Below are 6,786 nucleotides of genomic sequence, written 5' to 3'. Positions count from 1 at the left end.
GGGTGAAGCACTTAAGGTAGTCACGCATTTAAATCTAGACTTTCAGAGCTTTTGTTTCCGGGTTAGTGGATCAAGTGAGAAAGTCTCAATCTGGGAATTTAAAACGTGGGGGTTTGAGTGTTAAATGAAACCTACTGGTATAAAAGGATACCTGATACTAGCAGTGTTCAGTTCAATGAGCTTTTTGAATGCCCGCTGCACCTGTCTCAATTACTGGTCCATTGTGTGAACTCAGAGGTGCTCCTTGGACGGAGGAATGAAATGCCCAAGGCACCAGCCTAGGAGATAAAAAAAAAAAAAGAGAGAGAGAGATTGAAACCAACATTTTTATTTACATAAATCAATAAACTGTATTTTGTTTAAATCAGATAGACTAAGGTTTCTGTCTCTTATCCTAACACAGAAATCTTAATAAATGGATAGACTAGATACAGGGATTAAAAGGCCAAATGAAAAAGAAGTATCTACAAATTAAGGCCTCAGCCAGGGACCAGACAACCCTCAGGGCTCAGAACTTTCTGACAAAGTTGGATTGGAGAACATGTTTGGACATGGGGCCCTCCTTCTGTCTCCCCGCAGCTGGGACCTGGGGACTTCCATGAGCCAGTCTGGGTTCACGGAGCAGATGCTCTGAGACCCACCAGCTGTGATATCTCTAGGCAGGCATGGGGCCCTCCTTCTGGCTCCCCGCAGCTGGACCTGGGGACTTCCATGAGCCAGTCTGGGTTCACGGAGCAGATGCTCTGAGACCCACCAGCTGTGAGACCTCTAGGCAGGCCGCACACACTCCGAGGTCACCAAGGAGAGGAGAGTGAAGGATGGCAGGGCCGTCCCCGGAGGCCCGGGCCTGGCCAGTGTGTAGTTACCGTGTAGTGACCTGAGGTGACGTCTCTGTGATGTAACTACAGAGTAAAGGGCCAGGGATAAAGAGATCTTTGTGGTGGTGAGTTTTCTACATTGCACTTGAAGTGCTAAAATACTGCTTCTAAATAGATTTAGAAAAGTTAAAAAATATGTACGCTGTAATCCCTAAAGTAATCTATAAACATATTATCTGAAGAGATATAGTCCAAACTCACAATAGGTAAAATGCAATAATAAAAAATATTCAAGTAACCCAAAAAGACAGCAAAGGGAAAATAGATAAAAAAACCAGAGGAGACAAACTGAAAGCAAAGAGTAAAATGGTAGACCCAAATTCAAATACAGTAAAATCATATGAAATGTAAATGGTCTATACCAGAGAAAATCAAGCTAATATACAGTTAAGTAAAATATGGTTTATCCCTCTTCCTTCTGAAGGGTAGCAAAATACGCCACCCCAAAATATACCACTTTGGCATGAAGGTTATATTGAACTGAAGGCTGTTGAAAAAAAGTTGATACAAGAAAATCTCTCTACTCTCCCTCATTTTGGCCTAAAAGCAGGACATAAGTTTGTAAAGGGTGTCCCCCTTCCTTCTCTATTGTGAAGGGCAGAAGGTAGTCTCCAGAGAGAACTGTTAGTAGCCCAGAGACAACATCTGAGGAATCTATATGATCAGCTCACTCAGACTAGCCCTTATCTACCATCACTTTCCATATATTGACCTTGCCACAATTTGCTGCCCTGGATGTTCAAAGTCCTTTTCTCTGCAAATTATTGTTCTTTGCTAAGATGCTATGTAAGTCCAAGTTCTGACCACTCCTTTGTGTTACTCCTCTCTGAGTACTCCCATGTGTGTGTTTTTCCTACGTGTTAATAAGCTTGTCTGTTTTTCTCTTGTAAATCTATCTTTTTAATCAGCCCGTGATTAGGGCTGATTAAATCAGGGCTCTAGCCTATGACTCTAAGATGGAAAAACAATTTTTCTTCCCTTACACTTGACAGATATACTTTCAGACTGGAAAAAGAGAAAATGTGTAAAACTTTTGATTTTTCATGGTTTTGCACAGTTTTTACATAATTGAAACTTGGCAAAATATTAAAGATGATTAATGTAATTATCATTGGGCACATTTGAGTGTTCTGTTCCTGAATCAGTGATGTTTATATGAGTACTGAAACACTTTCCTACTCTATACATTTTTACCTACTCTATAAAGTTAATTTTTCTTTCCTTCATTTCAACAAAATCAAATTATCTTGGTATAGTGGAGACTTTCACATAGTTCGCTTTCTAGGATAGGAAAGACCTAAAGAATTAAAAAGCGAAATGTACTCAAACTGAACAAAAGTTGAATGATTTACATCAAAAACATAAGGTAAATGCAAAAAATGTAAAAGTAGATTGCTCTGATAATTTATATATATATTTTTCGAAAATACTGGAATTGCTCTTTTAAAAGAAAAATAATTACAATTAAAAATCAAAATTTTATTTCAAAGTTAAAGTTGACAGTTTATTTAATTTGTATACATTTGAATACAATCACGTAAATCTTTTTGTATTGGAAAACTATTTGCAGTTTTAGTTTTTAATGTCCACATAGTTACCAGTGTAAAGAATTAGAATCATGCCTCACATATGTTGTATCTTGTGTGTATGTGTGTATACACTTAACAATAATGTGTGAGTTGTTTAATATTGCAGAATAGTAAATTCCTTAGACACCATGTGCAACAGTTGTGAATAATGTCAATCAAAAATGAAAAAAACCAGAAAGCTTGCATCTACATCTGACACCATGTAATGGCAACCAAAAAAACTGAGAAAGGCTGGAAATGAAAGTTTGGTGTTTTGGGGTTTTTTTTTGCTATATTCAAAATTGCAATTTGGGAGACACTTTTTAAGGTAAAACCAAATGAGTGTTCCAAGGAAGAGAGTCAGAGGCTTATAAAGGCAAGAGCCACAAGGCTGTACGCTAATACGAGAAAGGAAATATTTGCCTGAAGTTATTTTAAGGTTGGGCTTCCCTGGTGGTTCAGATGGTAAAGAATCTGCCTGCAATGGGAGACCAGGATTCCATCTGTGGGCTTAAAAGATCCCCTGGAGAAGGAAATGGCAACCCACTCCAGTATTCTTTTCTGAAGAATCCCGTGGACAGAGGAGCCTGGTGGGCTACAGTCCCTGGGGCCGCAAAGAGTCGGACATGACTGAAGCGACTTAGCATGCACACACACATACTTAATGTAGGCAGCCCTAATCAGACCTTCAGTTTGCTTGTATGGTCTCGCCTTACATCTTTACTGATTTTCCTGTGAGACCTGTTTGTCTCGATGTCTGCGCTTCAGCTTGAGAGTGTAGTTCTTGGACTCTATATACTTGGCCATAGCCTGAAGCTGTAACACTCATGGGAGAGAGCTCAGCTGCTGTTGCCTCCTGCCTTTCTGAGAGAGATTGTACTCTCAAATCTTTCTGAGATCTTATTAAGTATCTTGCAATAGACTTTACGTCACCATAATGGGCTAGATGATGAGGAAGAGGTAACAGAGGAGTAATTCTATTTCCATTTGAAGCAAACATTTCCCGGAGTGTATGTTTCTGTTAGAATGAGTCAGTCACACCTGCTATGCAGGCTCTCATTTTACCTGCCTTCCCTCAATAGCTGGAAAATAGCATTTTTGGAAGATTAGTTTTGCATCAGTAGTCAAGATGGATTGGAATGGAGGAGACTGGACTCAGGGAGATTAAAGAAATAACTCTTATGGTAATGTTGGGAAGAAGTGAATTAGGTTGAAGTGCTGAGTATATATAAAGAGTAATATATATATATGTTATTCTAGAAGCACATGTATTAAAATATTTAACAATGATTATTTCTGAAAGGGGGTTTATAGATGCATTTATTTTTCTTTGTACTTTGTTTTTCAAATTTTCTGCAAATGAACATGTGTTGCTTTTGTAATAGAGAAGAAGCTGCAAAAAGGAAATATTATAGTATACAGTACTATCTTTTATGCAAATTGCCATGAAAAATTATTAAAAAGTTCCATTTTAAATCTTGACCAGAGAAACTTCAGTGATTTGTGCATTTCACATGTGGCTGGTCCAAACTGAGAAGAGCTATAAGTGTAAAATATAAAATGAATTTCAAAGACTACTGCAAAAAAAAAAATAAAGAATACAAAATACCTGCTGTATTTTTAGACATTGATTACATGTTGAAATGATAATTTTGGATATAGTAGTTTAAATGAAATATATTATTAAAGTTAACTTCATGTATTTCTTTTTATTTTTTTAAAATATGCCTACTAAAAAAAGCCTTTAAATTACATATGTGGTTAGCATTTGTGAATATGCTTTTATGGGACATAAAAGCTGGTCTGTAGTTTATCCAATTTTTAACAAACCAGTGAAAACCAATTGACTTAAGATGCTCTATTTTTCCAGTGTCACCCGTTTAATAAATGGCATTATCCTCTCTGAGCCATTTTTACTCACATTTCTGACATCACGGGGGTGGGGATATTTTCCACAACAACCACTTTCTCCAACTCTCCAGGTGCCAACTGGATGTCTTAGAATTCAATTCAACAACTCTGGGAAGTTGGTGTCAGACAACATACATTTAAGAGCTCAGTCCCAGATGCCAATTTCAAGTCTCAGGTTGTCACTTGTTTGTACTACTCCATTTTATACAAGGGACTTGAGCATCCATGGATCTGGGTAGCCACAGAGGTTTCAGAACCAGTCCCCTGTGGATACCAGAGGACGATTGTACTTCTGATTAAATAAGTGGCTATATTCACCAACCCAGATGCTGTCTGAATTCTGTCATGTAAGGGTTTTTATGGAGATTTCATTACTTAGGCATGACTGATTAATTCATTTGCCACTGTTGATTTTTCTCAACCTCTAGCCCTGCTCCCTTCTCTGGAGATCAGGGGGTGGGGCTGCAAGTTCCATGCCTTGGTCTTTCTGGAAACCAGCCCCCATCCCAAAGCTATGCAGGGGCCCCCAGCCTCCAGTCAGCTCAATGCACAAAAGACACTCATCACTTGGGAGATTCCAAGGGTTTTAGGTGCCAAAAACTGGGGACAAAGAACAAATCTACTTATTTCTTATTGTATCACACCCTCTGTTCTATCTGCTGATAGCATCTAGTTCTTCTCTCTGTCCCTTCCAAGGGTCTCCTGGATTTGGGACACACACAGAAACTTGTCATCTCATCATTGCTGGGAACAGTATTCATTTTGCTGTTGGGCCACTTCTACCCGCCCTTCCATTTCTTCTCCAAAACTGTGCTAATATGAGGCTATTTTGACTAACAGATGTTTATGAAGTTTGAGGATAACTATAGCAAATGTAGAAAAGGACTTCAAATGATGTTGCTCTCTCTGTAAGTTTTCCCAGCACTCTCATGAGAGAGTTTCTCCATCAGCAGGCTCTGTCCACATGTGCATACCCCCACTGGCCACCCCCCACCCTCTTTCTTCTGGAGTCCATTTCCCTTTTGTAGCACTGGCTGACAACTCCAAACTTTCTTGATGTTTTTTTGTGTAGAGTGAGCGTCTCAGGTGGAGTTAGGGGTAAAGAGTCCTCCTGCCAATACAGGAGATGGATGCTTGATCTCCAAGTCGGGAAGATCCCCTGGAACCCACTCCAGTATCCTTGCCTGAGAAATCCCAGGGACAGGGGAGCCTGGCGGGCTACAGTCCATGGGGTCACAAACGGTCAGACACAACCGAGTGTTTGAACACAATTGTGCATCTTATCTAAACGTTTTCCACAGAGACTCAGCTTGGGCAATTTTGCATTTCAAAACCAGATGGGCCCCTTTGGGGTTTTCCCAAGGATTAAACTGCTCAAATTTTCATGAACTCTTTACAGTAATCCCATTTTATTTTGTTATGTAGTTTTATTTGTGGAGAGACAGGTGGCATAACTCTCAGTATAAGCCAAGCTCTGTTGTATTAACATTTCTCAGGTAACAGATAGTCTTTTGTCCTGGAATGTTATCTGCCTTCCAAAAATTGAGATCTAATCACTAGTATTGCAAAAATTGAGAGCTATTTGCAAAATAGCACAGTGGTTGAGATTGTGGGTGTCCACGCTGACATTTATTAACTGTGACCTTAGGTGATTTCTTTCTTGTTCTCACACTGAATTATCCTGTTCTTAAAGAGAATTCTGTCATAATAATACCATATACCTCTTAGGTGAGGATTAAAATGAAAGGTCAAAACATCTTATCGTGCCTGGTCTGTAGTATGTGATTAATGAATAAAACTTACTTTGTTTATTAATATTAAAGCAAGCTAGCATAGCATTTAATTGTTCTGCAAGCACGCAATAGGATGGGTGCCATTAGGAGCCCCGCCTGGCAGCAGCTGTGGTGTTACCTGCAAGGCTACAGAAAGTTTGCCGAAGTACTGCTTGTAGACTCACCCTGCGGGGACCAGCAGGGAAGGGTCCTGGTGGTTAAGGAAAGGGGCACATTGATCGAAGCCCCTGGGAGACTCCTGGCTAGACGGATGAGGACATTCTGTGAGCTCTGATCCAACCCTGCCAAGTGAGTCACTCAGGGAAGCAGCTGGGGTGTGAGTTCAGAGGTGAAAAGGCGGAGGTATCCTGAAGATCAGAAAATAGGCTTTCCTTTCTTCTTTTTGTTTACATTTTCCCTCCCATTATTCCCTTGAGAGTAAAGCTCCTAGGCAATGAAAATCTAATGTGCAGACTTTGTGCAAACCAAAGCGGAAATGTCTTATCCCAGAAGAAGTTGACCCCGGCTAAAGGACATACTTTTATATGTGTGGGGATTTGTCCCAGGGACGTCAGGACTTGACATAGGCGTCCTTGGCATGTATACCCACTCGAGATGACTGAGGCAGTAAGTGGTTCCTACTTGCAGAGAAGGAAA

Source organism: Muntiacus reevesi, chromosome 20 (genome assembly GCF_963930625.1).
Source record: "Muntiacus reevesi chromosome 20, mMunRee1.1, whole genome shotgun sequence".
Taxonomy (NCBI): Eukaryota; Metazoa; Chordata; class Mammalia; order Artiodactyla; family Cervidae; genus Muntiacus; species Muntiacus reevesi.
The sequence above is the reverse complement of the archived record's forward strand: the minus strand, read 5'-3'. Positions refer to the sequence as shown.